Source organism: Pinus tabuliformis, chromosome 8 (genome assembly GCF_031772625.1).
Source record: "Pinus tabuliformis cultivar Carrire ecotype Pingquan chromosome 8, CPIR1, whole genome shotgun sequence".
NCBI classification, from domain to species: Eukaryota; Viridiplantae; Streptophyta; class Pinopsida; order Pinales; family Pinaceae; genus Pinus; species Pinus tabuliformis.
The window spans coordinates 1,705,806,258-1,705,833,008 of record NC_142294.1 but is presented as its reverse complement, the minus strand read 5'-3'; positions in this window follow the sequence as shown (position 1 = coordinate 1,705,833,008).

Genomic DNA, 26,751 nt, shown 5'->3' with positions numbered 1-26,751 from the left:
CATCTCCCAGAAGTTCTCCATAGAAAACTGCTCAGAATTGGTCAAAGATGGACTATACAGACTACCCAGTGAAGAGGGTGCGATGCATCTCACCTGCTCAGTGAAAAGGGTGCAATGCATACTAGAAATCCCTTCTGTAGGGTGTGATGGGTGAGAGTGGACAAATGGCAGAGACGGTTTTCAAGGTGGATCATCATGGAATCTTCCATAAACTTCTCCTGTGACACTTGCCTCTCTGAATTCGCCTAGGGATGAGTAAGAGATCATCAATCTCCGAGGTGAATAAAGAACTATCAGAGAGAGGACACTAATTAAAATCCCAGAAGCGGACTCACCCCCTGCAATCATCTATATATGGATCCCTCATCCTAGAGATCCAAAGGCCAGAATTTTGTATCTTGTAAGGAAGTGTTGTTCGTTTCTTGGTGGAATATCATAGTTTTGGGTGATCTAAGCTTTTCATGAGGTGAAGAAGGGCTTTCATGCCAGGAGGATGATGCTGGGTCAGAACAATTGGTTGTAATCCTCTTTGCTATTCTTGATATTAATAAAGCTATACAAGTTTTCCTCCACATTCTTGTATGTTTGATGATATATGCATTTGTGTGGTCAATATATATCTGGTCCTATATTGTTTATGATTGTAGATCTCTGTTCTTTGTAAGTATTATGCTTTTTTGATTCCACAGGTGCTCTTTGAAGCTGGGTATATGAAGGCAAATTGGCAAGGATCTGTCAGAAGGGAGAGGAACCAAGCAAGGAACTAAGCACAAGACTGAGGTTGGTGTCCTTTGTTGCCCTCTTATCTACTTCTCATAAAGGAAAATGAAAGTAGTTTTAGTTTGTTTGTTTCTAAGATAGCTACCAGTCTTAGTGGGACTAGCTGCTTCGAGTGGACACTAGTTTTCCCGATAACACCATGGTAATACCATGGTATTCATGTGAGCATAGACTATTTAAAGGGGAAAGTCTGTCATCTTAGATCCATCTTAATTCTGGGTCTACCAAGTACTCAGAGGGATAAATATATTTCATCCCCCTAAGAGTGGTAGATGTGGAGTTAAGATGGATATAGGTTGGTTTTTATGATAATGGAGATATTAAATAGACTTAGGAAATTATATTGTAAAAACATCTTGAGGTGAATGGTTAAAGCATAGACATTGGACAAGTATATTTGTATACTTCTGAAACAAATCCAAGGCTAAAAGGAATGGATTGATTGCACTAGCCATCCTTCTATAACTTTCCAACATAGGCTGGAGTAAATGGATTGATTGCACTAGTCATCCTTCTATAACTTTCCAACATAGGCTGGAGTAAACAGATTGTAATTTGGGTAATTTTTCTAACTGCAAACAGGAACATACTTTTGTATTGGCAGGGTGGTTACGAGGTCCCTAGAAGTGATGAATTTGAATTTTTCTTGGTTTTATATATAGTATTAGGTTTTTTCTCATGCTTTCTGTGAATGACACAGGTGATATTTATCCTACACCCACTAGGTTATCGATATGTAATTTCGGTAATTTTGATTTCAAAAGATATTTTAAAGAAATGCAATGATTTCAATTGTGTATTCAATAAACACAATATTCTAATGGAATTCTACAGTTTTGGTTTACCTATACAGATTCCATGGAGAAGTATTAGTGGTGTGACATCAATTGTCCTCAAGCAGAGGCTTTAGTTTTACTCTTTTCCGGAAGCAAATACTTTCTTCCAACATTTTGAGTTTCGTGAAAAATTTGAAAGTCTTAATAGTATTCAATTATGGCTTCAAGAGAGACATATTATTCAATTATGGGTTAAAGAGATCCACACTGAATGATCTATATGCCTTATCTTCACTTAGTTTAAGACTATTCACTTGGAGAGGTTGCATGTGCCCCCACTTCAAGAGCATATTAAAGTCATGTAGAACTTAGAGAAGCTATCTTTAAGGTTTAGTGAAGATTGGAAAAAATTTTGGGTTCAATAACACCCAGTCGAGCATTAAGCTTCCAATAATGCTAGATTTTAACTTGGAGCACTTTTGTGATTTGGAGGAGATGCCCCCTCGTATTTCTGAAAAATCTTCAGTTGTCAATTGGACTATTACTAACTGTCATTTCCTTCGAAAGTTACCTGATGACTTGGGGAAACTCAACTCTTTAAGAATGTTAAGGAAGGAAAGAAAGTACATTACGCTAAGTTCTCTTATGCTTTTCAAGTTTTTTGTGGATATCTACAACATTTCAGGTAGGAAAGTACATTCTGTTAATGAAAATTTGTCTTGATAGAAAGGCCCAATTTCAAATTCTAATGCTTTCAAAAAAAATTGTATAACTGTAATGTTTCTAACAGGAAAGCATATTTTTTCAATTTAAGTATCATGATCCCATATTACAACTTATTTTTCAGTAACTCATTAGGCCTTGTAGCTTTGAATAAATCCATGTCTTTTGATAATATCCTCTTCCAAATTAGAACGCAGTTTCCTTTTGGCAATAACCACATACAATGTCTTGATTTTGTTATTGAGAAAATAGAGGTTGTGTAACAAGCTTGTGCCATACAAGGACTTCATTCATTGATTATGTATGAATTATGGCTCTTGATGTAACAATGTCTTGATTTTGTTGCTTGATAATAGAGGTTATGTTTTACTATTTCACAGAATTTCTTACAATCTTTCCATAAGTATTGATTTGTAATCTCAGTCACTAAGGGATGACAACAATGAAAAAGGTAATATTCCATGGTTTGAAGTTCCACTCTTACTAAATGTTTAAATATATCAGCACAATTTAACTGTTAGTTAAAGGAATTGTATTTGATCTGTAAACAATTCATTGCTTGATTTATAGATTTTGAATTTTTCCCTTTTTTATTTTTTTCTCAGATTTGGTATGAGATAGCTTCCAAGATTTGGGTTCCCTAGTTTACCCACCATAGCTACGAGGTTTAGATTCTATCATTAAATATTCTCGGAACGTTACAACTTTTCCAGTAAGTGTGCTTTAAAACATTGTTGTTGCTTTTCCATGGTGTTAATGCAAATAAGCACTGCAAATAGTGCCATTATTTAGATTAAGTGTCGAAATCTAGGTGGTCTTGTAATGATGGAGTGATTGTTTTCTAGCTACTAAGGCCATATGCATTTTTATCTCTTATGTTGTCCTGAGATATTAAAATTCAAATTTTCCACTGTAGATTGCAGTCAGTTTCTTGAACATAATAGATAGTAGATTATCTTTTACTAATCAACTGTGGATGTGATCCCTCGCAGGTAAGGAAATTCAAAGTGACTTTGATTTCACATTGATTTGTCAAAACATCCACATAGGAAAGGAGATTCAAAGTGACACTGATTTCACATTGATTTGTCAAAATGGAGTCAAGAGAAAAGGAAACTTTGCATTCAACAATGCTTTTAATTTCATATATACATGCACATACATATTAGTAGAAAATATTGAAGGGTTGCCTAAGTAATATTTTCCATTCCACTACATTATTTACAACTTTTAAATAAATAACTCGGAACAATTCATTACACTACCTTTTATTCTTTATTAATCAGTGGTTAAGATTTTGATATTGAACTCGCTAAGATTTTTCTTCCTTCGGTGAAATTGTGTGTTCTATAATGTTTCTTTTCCATTCATTATGTATAGCATATAAAGTGCATCTATATTAGGCCCCTATACTACTAGTGTAGCCCCTTATTGTTATTATTAAAACCCACTTATTATATTGATGTACCCATGTAGTGCCCATATTCTTACTATTGTGCCCCAAAGAAGCTCACTATTGTTATTATTGTGCCCTTACATTATTATTGTTATGTCTGCTCTGATTATGTTATGACCCCTTAGACTCCCATATATAGAAAGGAGGTCTTTTCATTTGTATCATCCAAAAATTGTTGATTTGTGTAATGTAAAGGAGGTTGCCCCCTCGAAGAGGCTGAATTCTAAGGCGTTGAACTCTCTTTTCTATCTTTTTGTGAGCTGGTTCCATAGCATTTGGTATCAGAGCTTTGGATTCTAGGGTTTTGCTGCTCCAAATAGGTCATCGTGGCATTTTCGTTATAATTATTTCTTTTCTGCGACGTTTCAGAAGCTAAAAAAAAACCCATTTGAGACGAGATCGCATTGAAGCTCGCTTCCAAATTTTAGAGCTTTTTTCACTATATTTGCAGAGATATGATCTGAGGAAGTTGGTCTTTTTGGAGACTCTTGAATTACATTTCAAACAGGTGACGTGGGGAAAATCATCATAACATTCTCTCTAAGCATCAGATTAAAATTTCATAAGAAGGTACAAAAAGACGACGGACTTTAGTTTCTTGTAGATATCTTTTAGAGCCAAAGGTCAAAATAGTGACACCTGGCACTTCATACAAGTTCGATCCTCGGGAAAGCTCTATAATTAGGTCATCTTGGGAGATTGTGCATAACTCTTTCTTGGAGAATCCAATTTGGATCAGACTGGTGGCATTGGGAATAGAATTAAGAGGGCTACCATAGGTTGCAATTTCAGAACTTAAAGATTTGAAAGTACAGAGTTACAGTCACTTCAAGATCGAGCTCCTAAAATCAAGAAAACGCAAGGTGAGGAAGTTTGATGGCAAGGATCCGGTAAATTGGATACTTCAGATGGAGTAATATTTTGATCCACATGGTGTACCACTATTACAAAAGGTATGTATTGCATCTTCATCTTTAGAACCAGATCAATTTTTATGGTATGAAGGGCTTTTTTCTCGTAAAAAACTTGTTACGTGGTCAATTTTCACGGAGGAAATGATAGCACATTATGATGATACAAAGAGCAACACCTTCTTTAGAGCAACACCACAACGATTGGAAAGAGTAAAAGGGATTTGTGACATAGTGGAAAGAAAAATTAAGGAAACCAGGAAGCATACCCCTCGCAACTATAAAGATGGAAGTGTTGTTTCTCCTAGCCTTCCACAACCTACAAGGGTTACACCACAACAATTGGAAGAAAAAAGAGAAAAAGGGCTTTGTTACAATTGTGATAGCAAATGCACTAAAGGTCATAAGTGTGATGAGAAGAAATTATTTTACATAGAATTTGAAGAGGAGGAAAAAAAGGATCAAGAAACATCAAAAGAAAAAGATATACACCAGGACCCCACCCCAAAGAAAGAAGAAATGGATCAGACCATATCTTGTAAAGCATTGGCAAGAATTACCACTCAAACTCTCAAGATAGAAGGACATATCAAGAAGAAAAAGGTGCAAGAAGTGAAAGATCACATCGAGAAACAAGAAATGAATCCAACCATATCTTGTAATTCATTGGTCGAAATTACCACTCCTCAAACTATCAAGATAGAAGGACATATCAAGAAGAAAAATGTTCAAGAAGTGAACGATCACATCGAGCATCAAGAAATGAATCCGACCATATCTTGTAAAGGATTGGAAGAAATTACCACTCCTCAAACTCTAGAGATAGAAGGACATATCAAGAAGAAAAAGGTTCAAGCAGTGAAAGATCACATCGAGCATCAACAACAAGTTCTCCAAATTTAAATGATAACGCCACTTCGGTGTAAAATCAAATGAAGCAATAGGTAGATCAACATCGTAGTGAAAAATGTTTTCATGTAGGTGTTTGGGTATTTTTATTGCTACATCTCAAGCAAGCTATTTATGAGATGGAAATGTTTGCAATACTACATGCTCTTAAAAAATGGCAACCTTACTCAGTGGGAAGACTCTTCAAGGATGAGGATGTGGAAGCATTGTTTTGTGCTATTTCTAATATCCAACCAGATTGGATAAACAAAGTGAGGGATGAATGGAAGAAGGACGAAGAAGTATGGCCACTTATTCAAAAGTTGCAAAAGATCCCAATTCAAAAAGTATTGCTAGAAATTGATGAGGAAGGAAAAATCATATTGGAACCTGGAGTAATCATAGAAACAAGAACCCGACAACTATGAAATCAATCAATTTCAGAGTATCTCATCAAGTGGAAGAACTTACCCACTGAAGATTCCACATGGGAGGACAATAATTTTATACAGAAGCATCAAGAACTACTCAAGCATTGAGTACAACGCTTTTTGAAGGGGAGGGGCATGTTAGGCCCATATACTACTAGTGTAACCCCTTATTGTTATTAGTACAACCCACTTATCATATTGATGTACCCATGTAGCGCCCATATTGTTACTATTGTGCCCCATAGAAGCCCACTATTGTTATTATTGTGCCCTTACATTACTATTGTTGTGTCGGCTCTGATTATGTTATGACCCCTTAGACTCCTATATAAAGAAAGGAGGTCATTTCACTTGTACCATCCAAGAATTGTTCATTTGTGTAATATAAAGGTGGTTGCCCCCTCAAAGAGGCTGAATTCTAAGGCGTTGACCTCTCTTTTCTATCTTTTTGCGAGCTGGTTCCATAACAATCTAATGGAGTAGGAAGATTGGAAAGCCTTGTGATCCTTGAACTATGTTACAAGGCAGAAACCCAACGGGGTAGGGTAGGTGCATCCCCACAAAGGGGTCACAAATACCAAAGTTCGTATTGGCTAGTGCCTTGAGCTAGAAAAATTCCTTTACCCTTGTATTAATAGTGAATCTGGAGAGGATTCTAATATTATCTTTATAAGATTTATATCAGCTAATATTGATGAATAAAATTCATGAGACATGAGCTAGGATGTCCTTGCAAGGTGGTTGTTGATTATTGGAAGCTATGATGGCCATTATGTCAGGCTAGGTGGTCACACTCCCTTGATTGTGAGCATGATTATGATCAAGATGGAAGACTTAATAGTCTAGATTGATTGTTTAGTAGTGATAGTTAGTGGGCTCATTCATAAAAGCTTTTATTTCACTAATCCTTTTTATAGAGTTGTCAGATTCAATTTCCAAAGGTTTTAATTACTCTATAGAGTTGAGTTCTGAGAGAGTTGTGATTCACAATTTTAAGTATAGCAGCTATGACACTTGAATGAAGACAAGCATAGTAGAGGTATTAGACTCTGTTATAAGCTTACCTACATATTATAAGGGACTTGGTTGGCTTTTTTATAATTTTATAAACAAGTTCCATGTCGTGGAAATGTGAAAAAAGCTGTGATATTGCCACCATGTGGCTTTTGTCATATATGGTTTTATACCTTTTCAAAAAATTCTCTAAGAGTTCACAATGCTAAGATTCACTAGGACTTTACAAAGTTTTATTATTTAGTGAAAGACTTCCCAAGATCTTACAAGATTTTATAATTGAGTAAAATATTCACCATGCTTGGTGAGAGATTCACAAAAAAATTATATATACATATTATATTATTGATAAAATCGCCTTCCATTTTTCCTATATACCATGGAGATTCGCCCATTTATTATACATATAAATTTTGGGGGTTCTTAAAATTTTCCCTGATACTAACTCATGGTGTTAATGAATGTTTATGGAAAACCCTTCAAGTTGATAATTCATCCTTAACTAAGTGGTTAAAAATTTCGTCTATGTAATGAGTTATTTCTACATATTTCTATTTGCATTCCCTTAGATTAATGAAGTACATAATTACTTAAATGTCATCCCAAGGAAACTTTCTCCCAAAACTGAGAGGTAGAGTAACCAAGTATTTCATCTAGTTTTATTTTTGTAATTAGTTAGACATCAATTAAAAATTTCACTTTCAGTTTTAATTCATGATTTGGAAATAATGGTAAAATAAGAATAGAAACTTTGTTTTCATTTCTTTCTTACCTTTGTTTCCGTATCTTTCTTAGCTCTATTTTCATTTCTTTCTTATCTCTTTTTTCATTTTTAGATTTTGTGCAGTCTTTAAGAAAGTTATATTTACTTTTTATAATTTACATTGTAAATCATTAGGGATTAAAATATCAAAAACCCCCAAAAAAACATAAAACATAAAAACAACGAAGTAAGAAGGGTTAGCTAGCACAAACAGTGCACTACAGTTCATCAGTTTACGATACTCAGATTGATAATTTATGTAGAGCAATTTAGGACACTAAATTGACCAAAAATTTTGGCGTCGTTGCTGAGGAGCACATTTTAATTGAAGAATTAGGAATACTTGATGAGGGAGAAGAAGTAGAACCTCTCTCCCATATCCCATTGATAGAAGAACCAGAGGAGGAGAAAGTAACGTTGCAGGTTGAACACTATACTGACCCTAAAGAAACTATAATGGTAGAAGAAGGAGAAGATGGAAAATTCACACTATTTGGAGGAGGGGGTAGAGGAAGAGGTAGAGGAAATAATGGAGGAGGTAGAGGAAATAATGGAGGAGGTAGAGGAAATAGGGAAATAGATCATTCTTTTGGATTCCCTATAGTGGACGAGGAAACAAACGCCACAATGAAAACTATCTCGTGTTCTGTCCTCCCAAACATCCATGGGTTAAAAATTGAGAATCCTAAAAAATTCTTATTTGAGTTTGAAGTCTTGTGTAGAACCTATTACTATCTGGAAGACTCTCAAAAACTTAAGTTGTTCCCTTCAACACTGAAAGGAGCTGCTTTGAAGTGGTTCATGGGATTATTCACTCAGTCCACTAGAACATGGAATGACTTGAAAAAAATATTTTTTGGATAGGTATTTAGATTATTGCATGCCTACCAATCACAAAGATGAAGTGTTCAAAATGATGCCAATAGAGGATGAAAACTTAGAGGATTTGATTTAGAGACTCAACTATAATTTGAAGAGAGCAAAGATGGAAAATTTAGATGAAGACAGCTTAAAAGTTATTTTACTAAAAGCCATTAGAGATGGATGGATAGATATCCTTAACATGATGGGGAAGGGAGATATCTCTCAACTCCTATTAAATGATATATGAGAGTTATGTGTTCTTATCTCAAGATGGAAATATAAAACTTGGAAAGGTCCAAGAGATCCTTCTCTTCTTAGAGTAAACAAATCTTCAATTGGATCTGTAAGTAGGGTAGAAATTGGTAATATGCTTGATGAATTTGAAATTGATATTATAAGGAGTCTTAGTGAGCAAATAGACACACTTAAGTTGCAAAACAAATAGAAAACCGAGGCTGATGCTTTAGCCATTTTTTGTCTAAAATGCAAAAAAAACATGCTCTAAGAGAATGTCCTTTGGATGCAAAACTTGTAAAAACTTGTATAATTTTCTTAGAAAGCCATGAAACCAAGGGCTATCCTTCGATTCTAGGTCTTAAGGTTATTTTTCAAGAAGAAACAGTCCAAAATTATACAGAACCTCTTTGTTTTGTTGCTAGAAAACCTTCACAGGGGCCACAAAATCAGGGATTTAACAATCAAATGTATCTTTAGCCCCCACCAAATTGGAATTCTTACCAGCAACCTTGGCCTCAACCTCAATCTCAATCTCAACCATGGGCACAAGGAGTACAAAATCCTTATGGGAGATTTTCTCAATATTACCAATATCCTCCATCATATCAGAATTATCCTCCCCCACACATTCCATAACAAAATCAGCAGCCACAACTTCAAAATCAGAATCCTCAACTTTCATTATCATTTCCACAAAAAAAACCAAAATCCCCAACTTTTACTGCCATTTCAGCATAGACAAAATCAGCTACCTGCCCAACCATTACCAAACCCCAACAATAAAAATCCTCAAAATGCTTACATGGTATAAGGACAACAATTTCAAACCTATATGATTACTCCTCTAGATATTAATGATGTTCAACTAATATCTGTTAGGATATTAGAAAAGGAAAGACCTTCTGTAGTTATTCAAGAACAAGATAATTATGAGGAAGATTCTCTAAAGGTCAATAAATTTTTTGAGGGAACATCTCTCCAAAACCAAAACATTGAAAAAGAAAAACAAAAAGAATCAGTGAACACAACTCCTATCATTGAGCAACCAACATCTACTTCTACACCTCCTTTTCCTGAAAGATTACAAATTGATAGAGGAGTAGAAAAGCAGATTATGTTGCCCAATTATGATTTTCTAGATGAATTGAAGAATGTTTGTATCAAAATCCCTTTGCTACAAGCCATTAAAGAAATTCCAATTCTAGCCAAAACAATAAAGGAGTTGAGCATAAATAAACCAAGAAGAAAAACAAAGGAAACAAAAAGAATTCACCTCGTAGGGAAAATAGTAGACATAATGATGGGAAAAAATTCCATACAAAAATATGTGGATCTAGGAAGTCCAATTGTGAAAACACATATCAATGGAGTTGAAATTCCAAATACATTGATTGACTTAGGGGCAGCAATAAACATCATGAGAAAACAAACTATGGGGCAGCGCAAGCTTCCTAATATTCTTTACACACCTATATTACTGCAACTAGCAGATAGATCAGTAATCAAAATAGATGGAGTGTTAGAAGATATTTCAATATCCTTAGATTCTTGGGAATATCTTGCTGATTTCATGAACTTAACTCCCAAGAACAATCTAGAAGGACATCCACTCATATTAGGAAGACCTTGGCTGGCCATAGCTAATGCTTTTATTAGCTGTAGATCTGGTGACATGTATATTTCTGATGGTAATTAAAAAAAAAAAAATCTCTATATCCTCCAGCAAAAGCAATCACAGAAATAGATGAAAAATAATGGATTGATGATGAAGATGATATTCAACTTCTCTTTACTATTTCAGATATTAGTGAAGATAGTCAAATTTTAAATACATTGGAAAATTTTGAATGATCTTCAGAATATGACCATGAGCAATTTCAAGAAAAATCTTATGTTGAATATTTGTCATCTAGGTAGATGTCTCTCTATTCTATGGAAGAGTTTGGTAGCTCTACAATTAAACTTTTTCCAGGTAGGACATTGAACATAAACAAAAACTTGGAGAAACTACAACAACAACAGCTAATCAAGACATTACAACAACATTCTGCTACATTTGCATGGGAATACACAGACATGAAAGTCATTAATCCTAAGATTTGTATCCATCACATATACATTGAGGAAAATTGTAGACCTATCAAATAACCTCATAGAAGGATGAATCCAAATCTTAGAGAGATTATGAAAGAAGGGCTCCAAAAATTACTCAATGTAAACTTCATTTACCCAATTTCAGATAGCCAATGGGTTTCTCCTTCGGTAGTTGTGCCTAAAAAGAATGGTGAATGGAGGGCGTGCATTGATTATTGAGAACTAAATAAAGCAACCCTTAAAGATCATTTTCCTTTGCCTTTTATAAATCAAGTGTTATATACATTAGCATGTAAGAAGTATTTCTCATTCTTGGAAGGTTTTAGTGGTTATAATCAAATTCAGGTAGCACCTAAAGATCAGGATAAAATTACATTTACTTGTCCATGGGAAACATATGCCTACCAAGTACTTCCTTTTGGGTTATGTAATGCACTTGCAACATTCTAAAGAGAAGGAATAGGGATTTTTTCTTATCTAATACATGATTGTGTAGAGGTATATATGGATGACTTTACAGTCTATGGAAATACATTTTAAGAATCTTTGGGAAATTTGTAAAAAGTTCTTAAAAGATGTAAAGAAGAAAACCTTTCACTAAACCATGAAAAATGTTTTATGATGTTTACAGAAGGCATTGTTTTAGGACATCACATTTCAGGAGATGGAATTAAATTTGACAAATCTAAAGTTGAAGTCATCTCTAAATTATCAATTCCAAATTTCGAAAAGGATGTTAGAAGTTTTCTAGGATTTACAGGATACTATAGAAGGTTTATAGATAAATTCACTAAAATAGCATCCCCACTCTTCAAATTGCTTACCAAAGATTGTGAATTCAATTGGAATTCTGATTGCCAATTGGCATTTGAAACCTTAAAAACAAAAATTTCTGAAGCACCCATTTTAAGAGGTCCAAATTGGAAACTCCCTTTCCATATTGCAACAGATGCCTTAGATACAACTCTGGGAGCTGTATTGGGACAAAAATATTTGATTCCTTATGCCATTTACTATACAGGCAAGAATTTGAATCCCACTGAGTTAAATTATATTGTGACTGAAAAGGAATTTTCAGCTATTTTTCATGCAATTAACAAGTTCAGACACTATATAACAAGCTATGAAGCCCTTGTTCATACATATCACTCTGAAATTAGGTATTTAATGAATAAACCTATTACTAATGGAAAAGTTACAATATGGCTTTTACTTTTGTAAGAATTCAACATTACTATGCTAGATAGACCTATAAAACAAAACACAATTGCTGATTTCTTGTCCAGGATTCAGAATATCAAAGAAGATTCTTCGGTTGAAGATAAGTTTCCTGATGAATATCCTTTTGTAATAACTACTCAAAATCCTTGGTTTGCATATATTGCTAACTATTTAGTCACAGGAAAGTTACCTTCACATTTGTTTCCTAGAGAGAAAATAAAAATTATTCGGGTAAGTGCAAGATATTCATGGATCACTAACGAATTGAATAAAACAGCCCCACATCTTATGATGAAAAGGTGTGTCAAGGAAGATGAAACGCCTGAGATTCTTAAGGCATGTCATGATGATCCATGTGGTGGACACTTTTCTGACAAGAGAACAGCCTATAAAATCCTTTCTTTAGGATATTATTGGCCATCCATCTTCAAACATGCTAAAGAATATGTCAGGAGATGTGATAGATGCCAAAGGGTAGGGAAACCTACTCCCTCAAATGAAATGACATTACAAATTCAGGTACTCATCGAACCTTTTAAAAAGTGGGCCTTAGATTTTGTTGGGCCAATTAATCCTTCATCAAAGAAAAAGAAGTGTATATTGGTATGCACTGATTATGTCACTAAATGGGTAGAGGCCAAAGCATTACCTTTTGCTAATGAAAAATTTGTAGTTAATTTTCTTTTTGAGGACATATTCACTCATTTTGGTGTTCCAAGAGAAATTGTGACAGATCAGGGATCTCAATTTATATCTAGAATGGTGAAGGATCTTGTGGAAAATTACAAGATCAAACATAGGAAATATACTCCCTAGCATCCACAAGAAAATGGTCAAGTTGAATTTACAAATAAGGTGATTGAAGGAATTCTCACTAAGACTGTGTATATATACATAAAAGAGATTGGGAAAAAAGGCTTCTTGAAGCCTTATGGGCCTATAGAACTACATGGAGGAACACAACGGGACATACACCCTATGAACTTGTTTATGGGAAACAAGTTCTATTCCCTATAGAGTTCCAAATCAGAACTTTCAAGATGGTAGTCCAACTATGACTAGATTTATCAGAGGCACGAAAGCATATGCTGGAGAAATTAAATGAGCTTGATGAAATCAGGCAAGAGGTAGTTCAAAGCACTAGTATAGTCCAACAACAGATGGCTAAATGGCATGGCAGATATATCAAGGACAAGAGGTTTCAAGTGGGAGATTGGGTGCTATTATTTGATTCAAAGTTTAAAGATTTTCAAGGGAAGTTTCAAACTCATTGGCTTGGGCCATATGAGTTTGAAAAATTATTTAGTAATGTAGCAGTGAGGATAAGAACAATAGATGAAAGTAAAACTCCTCTTCTTGTGAATGGTCATAGATTAAAGATATATCAGAAACCAATTTCAAAAGAGGAGTTCATTAAGATTTTCCACGACAATTCTCGAGTGAAGCTAGTGAAGAATAATTCTTCTTCTCCACTAACTTAGTCTTTATTTTTCCTAAAAAAAAGAGAGAGAAAAAAAACAAATAAAAAAAATGTATAAGGTTGAAAACCAATCATTGATTGACATACTTATACAAAAAATACAGGTTGAAAATCAAAGGTTTCTAACACCCCATACTTTCCATTTTCTTTCTGTAATAAGTAGTGACAAAAAACTACAGTCACTCCGAAGTTTATATTCTGCAAATTCATCATCTCATCTCACCTCACTCGATTTTATTTTTGCAGTTTCACTTCATCTCATTCTCATATTTCATCAATAAATTTTTCAATTTTTCCTTTTATAGCTTTCATTCCATTTTCATTTCATTTATCATCTTGTCTTACATCTCATTTCATTTCAACTACATAGACACTTACATTTCATTCATGATCCATAAGCCATATTTCACTTTCTTTTTCATGTTCTACGGCTGATTTTGTTTTGCAGCTAATCTGATTTTGCAGCTACAATTTTTTTATCAGTTTAGGCACAAGTGTAAAAGTCCTAATAAAATCATGTATGCAAGGAATTGAAAATAAAAAATCAATTTTCGAAGACCAACCATGCTCAAGGTACCTATGGATCAACATCAAAAAAATTAGCAAGCGAAAGGTAAAGGTTCTAAAGGTAAATGCAAAGATTTATTTCAAAAATGAATTTGAGAACGTATGTTTGTATAGTATGTATAATCACATCTCTCCTTAATAGAACATCATTTGATTTGACCGCCACTATATCTACACCATATCTTCCATCTTTAATAACAAACGGTCTCAATGATTCTTTCATAACAAATCTCTGCTTCAAACTCCATAACCTGTACTCAAACAGTCCTCCACAACTCCACATGTTAATGGTTAAGATGATGATCTGATCTACCTATCTACAACTCTCTAAACACTTACTATATATTTATTACACACAAACCCTTCAGTTTATCTCTCCTGTAACATGCAATCATTCTATCACATAGACAACAGTCATTCCATTTTCATATGCACGTAGTCATTTCATATACACAGCCTTTCCATTTTCTCTATACGTAGTCATTCCATTTTTCATATACACACAGTCTTTCCATTTTCCTATATACGCATTCATTCCATTTCCATACACAGAACCATTCCATTTCTTAAATAGCACTCGTTTTATAGACAATAAGAGTAATTTTGAAGGTTAACCAAAAATAAGGGATATGGGGCTTATTGTCAGGATAGAGCCCATAGGGGTAAAGTATATGGAGGGGTATCCATAGCTTAAATGGATGCTACAGAAGGCCAGATGGTGAAATTTTATTGAGAAATTTGATGGCTACCACAATGAAATTACCAAGTCTTTTGTAAGGTCATTTGATGGCACAGAAGTGGAGATAGGAGATATTAAATTTGCAGTCACAGAATCCTTTATAGCAGAAGCAACAGAGCTATCGAGTCAAGGAGAAAGATGAGTTTAGAAAAAGGAATTTCATGGTGAATCTTGGAATGTGATCCTTAGAAACCTAGGTATGGATGTTACATTATTTAGGAAGGGAATTCCTATTTCAACACTCAAGAACAAATGGGGTAATATGATGTTGATATTGCAAAAATTCATTACATGTGAAGGAATATTTGGGTTTATGTATATTTACTATATACGCTTATTAATGAATTTCTTAGAAAATGGAACCATCAAACTTCCCTTCTTCCTTCTAAATAGTCTAAGAATGATGGCTACAAATGTCCAAAATAAAATGGAATCCATAGAAACAACTATGTATCATCATGGATTAGTGAAAATGCTAGTTGAATTCCATTTGAAAAGTATAGGGGATACCTGGGAAGATTTATTGGTAAGAAATTTTTTTGAGGATGCTCCAGAGTCACTTGAGGAGTGTCATGTTAAGAAAAGTAGGAGGAGAAAGATCAGCAATAACATTCAAACAAATATGGAACCTCCTCACAAAAGAATGATGCAGAGACAACTTCTAAACCAGAGGTTAGAAAGCACACTAGACAGAAAAGGAAAAATGAAAGAGAGAGTTGAAGAAATCAATGAAGATATTCCCAAACCTTCATCACCACAAGAAGATGAGCATTTGCTCTCTGAAATATTGATAAAGATTATGGAGCAAATCAAGAAAAAAAAGGAGATAGGGAAGAGGAAGAAGGACACAAGAGAAGAAACCATAAGCTTCCAAAACCTGAGAAGGATCTATAGACTCCAAGGTAAGGTGAGGAAGGTAACATCAAAATGAGCCCAGTTCACAAACTTAGAAGAAGAGATCCCAATTAAATCTCCTGACAATATTCCACCTAAACACAGTCCACAAAACTCTCCTCCACAAAATTTTGAAGGCAGCCCAAGAAGAGCTTCTCCTGGCATAGATCCAATACAGCAACAGGTCTATGACTACATATAATCATAGAGAGGAAGGATACCTCAATGGATCCAAGATCCTCAACCAATCTAGAGTAACCTATCAATCCACAAGAACCTCTAACTAGCTCTCTCAAACAAGAAATATTTGAGTTAGATATTTTGAATAGGCATATTAATAAAGAAAATGAAACCTTGAGGGAATAGAACAATTTGGATAAAGCCATTCATGACAACACAATGTTGCACCTAGGATTATGGTACAAGAAAAATAGGAAGCTGAAGAGGAAAAATAGGAATTTGAGCAGAACACTTATCAACCTCAAATACAAACTTCCTATGAAGAAGCCCAGGATGGCAGTCAATGCAAGGAGAAGTAAGAAAATAAAGTTGGATGTGCTAGCAAAAGTGTTAGAACAGACGCAATAGGAGAAAGAAGTTCACTTTTTTGAATATTGCATGGGGATATGCAATGATTTTGCAATGGGGGTATGTTGAGCTTCAAAATTACTCTTTCCCTAGCAACTCTTCTCATTCCTTTTCTTTTTTTTTCCATAAGAAAGATGCATTCTCATCACTAATAACAGGTATATACTGTCTTGAGGAGGACATTTAGTGATTTACATGTTATGCTTTTTATGTTTTCCTATTTGAATAAATTTTTGTATATTAGCAATGGAACACATCCGATTTTGTAGCTAATCGGCTACTCCTTAGCTACCTCCATGCTCTAATAGGTTCTAGATGTCAGAAGGAGAAACTAGCCGTATGGGAAACTTTGAAATCATCATGACATGGACCCTGTCCTATTCATTCAACCCAGGTTGAAGAAGAAGATGGCATAAGACTACGGTCAATGGATAAGTAAAACATAAAGAGACTGAGGGTAACAAGACTATGTTTTGTGGTTAATTAATGTGTTTCACAGTGATGGGAAGCGTTATCCAGAGCAACTACCTATACCTATGGACTCCAACAGCCACATGTGCAAATGAATCCAACAGCCACCATGTTTTTGATTTATTTCTCCAGCAGCCGAGGAAGAAATTTTTCATATCCGTCTTCTACATGTTTGGTTGTAGCATGCTTTTCACCACAAACACTTATATTATTTTTCTTATAAATACCTATGTAAGGGATTGAAGAAGTTAGTAATAGTTTTAATGTGAAATTGAAGTTCTAGACTTTATAATTTTTTGGTGTTTTGTGTCCCTGTTTTAATATGAGAAGACCACATGTTTTTATGAACATCTGAAGCAATTTTCTTGGAGTTGATTGAGAAAGCGTAGCCTAATCAGTTGTAGAGGGCCCCTACACTGAAGAAGGTTTCATTTTATTTATTTTTATTCTTCTTGTTAACTGTAAATTCATCATTTTCTTTCTAAAACAGTGTTTATAATCATTTTCTTACTAACATTGTTTATAATGCAATTTCTATCATTTTCTTATTAACAGTGTTTATAATTTAAAGCAGTTTCCATTAGCTTGATTTGTTTTTAGTTCTTATTAGTAGTTTAGGAGATAGAACTCAATAGTGTAATCTTGTTTCTTCAATTAAAAACTAACCTTGTTTCAGGATGAGAGTAGGATTGAGGAATGATAAGGATACATTGTTGGATAGTTTACTTCATTCACTATTCTGCTAGTTTAAATTCTCAATTAAACTAATCAATGTCATTTACTATCTTTGCCATTTCATTTTTATTTTAAAATACTAACTCATGGTGTTAATGAATGTTTATGGAAAACCCTTCAAGTTGATAATTCATCCTTAACTAAGTGGTTGAACATTTCATCTATGCAATGAGTTATTTCTGCATCTTTGTATTTTCTTTTTCTTAGATTAATGAAGTACATAATTACTTAAATGTCATCCCCAGGAGACTTTCTCCCAAAATTGAGAGGTAGAGTAACCAAGTATTTCATTTAGTTTTATTTCTGTAATTAGTTAGACCTCAATTAAAAATTTCACTTTCAGTTTTAATTCATGATTTGGAAATAATGGTAAAATAAGAATAGAAACTTTGTTTTCATTTATTTCTTAGCTTTGTTTCCATATCATTCTTAGCTCTGTTTTCATTTCTTTCTTAGCTCTTTTTTCATTTTTATATTTTGAGCAGTCTTTAAGAAAGTTAGATTTAGTTTTGATAATTTAAATTGTAGATCATTAGGAATTAAAAGACCAAAAACCCCCAAAACAACATAAAACATAAAAACAATGAAGTAAGAAGGGTTAGCTAGCATAAACAACGCACTACACTTCATCAGTTTACAATGTTCGAATTGATAATTTATGTAGAGAAATTTAGGACACTAAATTGACCAAACAACAACACCAAGGGTTGTGCTAAATGCACTAAGAGATTCATTTTTCATCCTATATAAAAATTAGGCATAAACCCTCAGTGAAACCAACTTTTACCAAGTATACAGGGATGGATGCAATTTATAGGAGGGTAACTAAGTTATCTATCCCAGATAAAAAATGTTGGGAAGAATTAACTGATTTACTTGACTAAAAGAGTGATCAAAGAACATTCAATATTTACAGGGACAATCATCACCAGCTCAACAGTTCTCAATTTTTCTAATAACATTCATCATCATCTCATCACTAAAATATTGAAATATCGACTATCAGTTTATATTCTTGATTTTGTAAATATCTATTTTTGTAAAGAATTTTAAGATATTTTCTTAGTTCTCAGATTGTATAAATAACTCTTTTTCATGAGTTACTAAGGGTTGCACCCTTAAAGAATTATTTCTAAACATTGAATGTAGTTGAATTTTTTCAATTGTTAATACAAAAGAAAATGGATTCTAAATTTTGATTCATACAATTTCGTTTTTTCTGTAAGTTTTTTCCAGTTTTATTTCACATTGTTTTTTTCATGATCTTATGTTTTACAAACATAACTAGGTAGGAGTAATTGTGTTTCAATTATTCTTATAAGCTTCTGTTGTGATCATCTATAAAGAGAATGAATTGTATAAACTGTTTGTTTTATTAATTCCCTCTAAATCATAATATCATCAGCATATGTTGTAATATTAAGAATATTTTTTTAAACCTTTTGAACATAATTGAAAGGTTTCCTTACTTATGATTATTTAATTTTCAATTTGAAGGTTGTGATAGTCATACCATCTCTATATTTCTGCTCACCACAATGCAAGCTATATCACTATGTGAATTTTAATAGCAACCCTATGTTTAAATATTAATGCTATTCAGAAGGTTAGGCGTCACTATTTTAAATTTGTTTCATACATTGATCCTACAAATTAAAAAAAAAAAAAAAGCCCCCAAAACAATTATCTTAGATTCCCTAGCATGATAGCTGATGATTATCATCTTAGAGATACAACATCAATCGGGTGCCACTGCGGGGGATTTAAATTTCGTTAAGTTTTCATGGGTCAATCATATTATTCCTATTCCTTTAAGGTGATTAAAGGTCTAGATAGGTCAAAATATTTCACCTGGCGACTTCACTGTACCAAAATGGAACCTTCTAAGCACACTAGATCCCATTCTAAATCTGTCATAGTTAGTCCTCTATCAGATCCAGAAAGACTTGTGAGAAAGGCTAGTTCTAAAAGAAGACATAAACCATATTTTTCTACTTCAGCCTTGCAATCTGAAGATATATTACAATTTGATCCCTATAGTAACATTCCATCCAATCCAGAGTACACTCACATATCACCTAGGGTTGTTGAACTCTTGGATAGAGGGGCTGATTTAAAATCAACGTTCCTTATTCATTCATTGTTGATTGTTTATAATGCAATTTATATCATTTTCTTATTAACAGTGTTTATAATTTAAAGCAGTTTCCATTAGCCTGATTTGTTTTTAGTTCTTATTAGCAGTTTAGGAGATAGAACTCAATAGTGTAATCTTGTTTCTTCAATTAAAAACTAACCTTGTTTCAGGATGAGAGTAGGATTGAGGAATGATAAGGATACATTGTTGGATATTTTACTTCATTCACTATTCTGCTAGTTTAAATTCTCAATTAAACTAATCAATGTCATTTACTGTCTTTGCCATTTCATTTTTATTTTAAAATACTAACTCATGGTGTTAATGAATGTTTATGGAAAGCCCTTCAAGTTGATAATTCATCCTTAACTAAGTGGTTGAACATTTCATCTATGCTATGAGTTATTTCTGTATCTTTGTATTTTCTTTTTCTTAGATTAATGAAGTACATAATTACTTAAATGTCATCCCAAGGAGACTTTCTCCCAAAATTGAGAGGTAGAGTAACCAAGTATTTCATTTAGTTTTATTTCTGTAATTAGTTAGACCTCAATTAAAAATTTCACTTTCAGTTTTAATTCATGATTTGGAAATAATGGTAAAATAAGAATAGAAACTTTGTTTTCATTTCTTTCTTAGCTTTGTTTCCATATCATTCTTAGCTTTGTTTTCATTTCTTTCTTAGCTCTTTTTTCATTTTTATATTTTGAGCAGTCTTTAAGAAAGTTAGATTTAGTTTTGATAATTTAAATTGTAGATCATTAGGAATTAAAAGACCAAAAACCCCCAAAACAACATAAAACATAAAAACAATGAAGTAAGAAGGGTTAGCTAGCATAAACAATGCACTACACTTCATCAGTGTACAATGTTTGAATTGATAATTTATGTAGAGAAATTTAGGACACTAAATTGACCAAAAAACAACACCAAGGGTTGTGCTAAATTCACTGAGAGATTCATTTTTCATCCTATATAAAAATTAGGCATAAACCCTCAGTGAAACCAACTTTTACCAAGTATACATGGATGGATGAAATTTATAGGAGGGTAACTAAGTTATCTATCGCAGATAAAAAATGTTGGGAAGAATTAACTGATTTACTTGACTAAAAGAGTGATCAAAGAACATTCAATATTTACAGGGACAATCATCACCAGCTCAACAGTTCTCAATTTTTCTAATAACATTCATCAACATCTCATCACTAAAATATTGAAATATCGACTATCAATTTATATTCTTGATTTTGTAAATATCTATTTTTGTAAATAATTTTAAGATATTTTCTTAGTTCTCAAATTGTATAAATAACTCTCTTTCATGAGTTACTAAGGGTTGCACCCTTAAAGAATTATTTCTAAACATTGAATGTAGTTGAATTTTTTCAATTGTTAATACAAAAGAAAATGGATTCTAAATTTTGATTCATACAATTTCGTTTTTCTGTAAGTTTTTTCCAGTTTTATTTCACATTGTTTTTTTCATGATCTTATGTTTTACAAACATAACTAGGTAGGAGTAATTGTGTTTCAATTATTCTTATAAGCTTCTGTTGTGATCATCTATAAAGAGAATAAATTGTATAAACTGTTTGTTTTATTAATTCCCTCTAAATCATAATATCATCAGCATATGTTGTAATATTAAGAATATTTTTTTAAACCTTTTGAACATAATTTAAAGGTTTCCTTACTTATGATTATTTAATTTTCAATTTGAAGGTTGTGATAGTCATACCATCTCTATATTTCTGCTCACCACAATGCAAGCTATATCACTATGTGAATTTTAATAGCAACGCTATGTTTAAATATTAATGCTATTCAGAAGGTTAGGCGTCACTATTTTAAATTTGTTTCATACATTGATCCTACAAATTAAAAAAAATAAAAATCCCTCAAAACAATTATCTTAGATTCCCTAGCATGATAGCTGATGATTATCATCTTAGAGATACAACATCAATCGGGTGCCACTGCGGGGGATTTAAATTTCATTAAGTTTTCATGGGTCAATCATATTATTCCTATTCCTTTAAGGTGATTAAAGGTCTAGATAGGTCAAAATATTTCACCTGGCGACTTCACTGTACCAAACTGGAACCTTCTAAGCACACTAGATCCCATTCTAAATCTGTCATAGTTAGTCCTCTATCAGATCCAGAAAGACTTGTGAGAAAGGCTAGTTCTAAAAGAAGACATAATCCATCTTTTTCTACTTCAGCATTGCAATCTGAAGATATATTACAATTTGATCCCTATAGTAACATTCCATCCAATCCAGAGTACACTCACATATCACCTACGGTTGCTGAACTCTTGGATAGAGTAGTTGATTTCAAATCAGCGTTCGTTATTCATTCACTTGAATCTCATCTAGAACCCCCACTTCCGGTAGGATCACCTAAATCTGAATCTGACCTGGGTATTCATCTACTTTAGTATAAAACCACAGACTTTATATCCCCCACCATTTATTCATTTAATTCCACCTCCAAACCACCAAAATCTTCTACTTCTAAACAACTTAAAGGGACCTTTTCTATTCAAATCCACTCTTTGAAACTGAAGAGGATATTCATTCTCAGGTCCACAAGTTTGTTATTAAATGTTAGGTCCCTATACTACTAATGTAACCCCTTAGTGTTATTAGTACAATCCTCTTATTATATTTTTGTGCCCATGTAGTCCCCATATTGTTATTATTCTACCCCATAGCAGCCCACTATTGTTATTATTATGCCCTTACATTATTATTGTGATGTCAACTCTGATTATATTATGACCCCTTGACTCATATATATAGAAAGGAGGTCTTGTCATTTGTATCATCCAAGAATTTTTCATTTATGTAATGTGAAGGAGGTTTCCCCCTCTAAGAGGCTTATTTCTAAGGCTTTTACCTATCTTTTCTATATTTTTGTGAGTTGGTTTCATAACATTTGGTATCAGAGCTTTGGATTTTAGGGTTTTCATTGCTCCAAATAGGTCATCGTGGAATTTTTTCTTTAACATTTTTTTGGTGACGTTTCAGAAGATTAAAAAAACCCATTTGAGACAAAATCACACCAAAGCTCGTGTCCAAATTTCAGAGTTTGTTTCACTATATGTTCAGAGATATGATCTAAGGAATTTAGGGTTTTTGCAAGCTCCAAAATTTCAACTAAAACAAGTCATCGTGGGATTTTCGCTATAATTATTTCGCAATGAAGTTGAAAAATCTTAAAAAAACCCTATTTTAGAAGAAATCGGTCTGAATCTTGGCTCTAAATTAGATCTTGTCTCACTATATTTTTGGAGATATAATTTGAGGAAGTTAGGGTTTTTGCAAACCCCCAAATTTCATTCTAAACAGGTCACCTTGGGAAATTCGTCATAACTTTCGCTTTGAACATCAGATTGAATTTTTGTAAGAAGTTACATTAAGAGGATGGATAGTAGTTTCTTTTATATATTGTTTAGCTCCAAAGGTCAAAACAGTGACATGTGACACTTCATACAAGTTTGCTATTTTGAGAAGGTATATAATCAAGACATCTTGGGAGATTGTGCATAACTCTTTCTTTGAGAATCCAATTTTGATCAGACTGGTGGAAATGGAAAGAGGACACAGACGGCTACTACAAGTCACAATTTTAGAACTAGAAGAGCCAAATTACAGAGTTATAGTCATTTCAAGATCAAGCTCCTAAAATCAAGAAAAGGTGATATGAGGATGTTTGATAGCAAGGATCCGGTAAATTGGATACTATAGATGGAGTAATATTTTGATCTACATGAGGTGTAATTGTTACAAAAGGTATGTAATGAATCTTCATATTTAGAACCAGATCAATTTTTATGGTATAAATGGCTTTGTTCTCGTAAACCACTTGTTACGTGGTCAATTTTCATGGAGGAAATGATAGCACATTATGAGGATACAAAGAGAAACACCTTGTTTAGCCAATTGATAAATCTCAAACAAAAGTGTTCAATGGCAGAGCACATTGAGGACTTTCAAAAATCAAATATAAGGGTAAATGATATTCCAAAGAAGCAAAGGATTTATGTCTTCATAGGTACTTTAAAGGATTACAATCAACATGAGGTTCGTCTTTGGGAACCTGATTCATTGGAGAAGGCGTTCAGGTGGGCAAGAAAAATCGAAAGCGAAATTATGGAAACAAGGAATCCCACCACTCATGACTATAATTATGGAAGTGTTTCTTCTCCTAGCCTTCCACAACCTACAAGGTTTACACCACAACAATTGGAAGAAATAAGAGAAAAATGGCTTTGTTACAATTATGATAGCTATTGCACTAAAGGTCATAAGTGTGCTGAGATGAAATTATTTTACATAGAGTATGAAGAGGAGGAAGAAAAGGATCAAGCAAAATCAAAAGAAGAGGATATATGCTAGGACCCAACCCCAGAGAAAGAAGAAATGAATCTGACCATATCTTGTAAAGCATTGGCAAGAATTACCACTACTCAAACTCTCAATATAGAAGGACATATCAAGAAGAAAAAGGTTCAAGAAGTGAAATATCACATCAAGAAAGAAGAAATGAATCCAACCATATCTTGTAGTGAATTGGCTGGAATTACCACTCCTCAAACTATCAATATAGAAGGACATATCAAGAAGAAAAGGTTTCAAGAAGTGAAGGATCACATCGAGCATTAAGAAATGAATCCGACCATATCTTGTAAAGCATTGGAAGAAATTACCACTCCTCAAACTATCAAGATAGAAGGACATATCAAGAAGAAAAAGGTAATAGTGTTGATTGATTTGGGCAGTACCCATAATTTTATTCATTGTAAGGTAGCCAAGGAATTGAATTGCTTCCTATATCTAGCACCAGAGTGTCAAGTGATAGTTGCAAGTGGAGGAACCATAAATTTCTCTGGAAAGTGCCATAATATCAAGTTATCCATGGGAGAATATGTATTGAATAACCCAATGCTTTCCTTTCCAATGGGTGGTATTGATGTTTTACTAGGCGTCCAATGGCTACAATCTTTGGGTACGATAGCTTTTAATTTTCAAGAACATTTCTTGAAATTTTTTTGGGAAGTAAAGGAAGTTGAATTGAGGGGCATCGAAGGGAAACCTGGAAATATAATAAACTCTAACAGCATGACAAAGCTTCTAAATAAAGAAAAATAGGGCATAATTGCATAATTATGTTCACTAGAGGATCCCACATCGAAATCATGTACTTCTCCAGATCTCCAGAACGTTTTGTATAATCATTCCAAGGTATTTGAGCCTCCCAAAGGCCTCCCACCTATCCCTGAACATGATCATTCTATTCATTTGATTCCAGGAAGTGTTCCTCCAATCATCAAGCCTTACATATATCCATATGCCCAAAGGAGTGGGAACTCATTCAAAAGTTGCAGAAGCTCTTACTTCAAACAATATTGTGAGAACTTGACAAGGAAGGAAAAATCATATTGGAACCTGAAGTACTCACAGAACCAAGAAATTAGTAGCTAATAAATAGATCAATTTCAGAGTATCTCATCAAGTGGAAGAACTTACCTGCTGAAGATTCCACATGGGAGGACAAGAATTTATAAATAAGCATCAAGAACTACTCAAGCGTTAAGGACAACACTTTTTGAAGGAGAGGGGCATGTTAGGTCCCTATACTACTAGTGTAACCGCTTATTTTTATTAGTACAACCCCTTATTATATTTTTGTGCCCATGTAGTCCCCATATTGTTATCATTGTGCCCCATAGAAGCCCACTATTGTTATTATGTGCCCTTATATTATTATTTTTATGTCGGCTGTGATTATATTATGACCCCTTAGACTCCTATATATATAAAGGAGGTCTTGTCATTTGTATCATCGAAGAATTGTTCATTTGTGTAATGTAAAGGAGGTTGCCCCCTCTAAGAGGCTTATTTCTAAGGCATTGATCTATCTTTTCTATCCTTTCGTGAGCTAGTTTCATAACATTAAAACCCCTTTAAAATAATTTAGGAAGTCCCCACCTTCTTTATTTCCTCCTTCTTCACCCCCACATAGTAATTCTCCCCCTCTCTCGCCATCTTCCTCTTATCATCATCTTCACAAACATCTCATTCATCATCTTCTACTATGGAATTTCAACCCATTGTATAGGCAAGATATGCAACTTTAGTTTTACCTCCATTACTTGATGCTTTTCCAAATGGATATTTAAATCACCTTCCTAGATACAATGGAGAAACTGGTCCCTCATCTTTGGATCACCTTCAAGCCTTTCTAGACTTTGCAGATAACATGTACATAGAATAATAAAAATTTTACATGAGGTTGTTTGTTCAATCTCTTGAGAGAAATGTGAGGACTCAGTTTAGCCAGTTACCTATAAATTCCATTAGAAACTAGGAAGAATTAAAAAATATATTCAAAAATCAATGAGGAGTGAAGAAAGATGCTCTTTACATTTTGACTGAGTTTGAATAACTTAAAAGAAACTTTGGTGAACATGTCTCATATTTTATCAAAAGTTCTGACAAGCTTTATCATATGATGCCCCCTGATTGCAAACCACCTGTAGCAGCATCTACTTCTAGGTTTTCAAAAGCTTTTGAAGATGACTTTGATGTGATGTTAAGAGAAGGAAATTCAAGGACTCTTGGATACATGCAAACTAATGCTATAGAGGTGGAAGAAAATAGGTCTACCTTAGCCACTTTAAAAGCTAAAGAGGAAAAATCCCAAAGAAAACTTAAAACAAGTCAAGAGGCCTCAACTTCCTCTAAGGCTAAAATTGAAGACTCTAAAATAGATGAAATAACTTCACTTCTTGGAAATTTGTCCAATAGAATTTCCAAGATTGAGACTCAACCTACAATAGTTCAACAAATGGTCACTTGACCCCAAAATCAAAATCAAGGTCAATACAAAATAAATCCACCATTACAAATTCTTCAAAAGCCTAGTAATGATCAAGAGGTTCCAACTCCTTTACTGATAGATGTTCAACA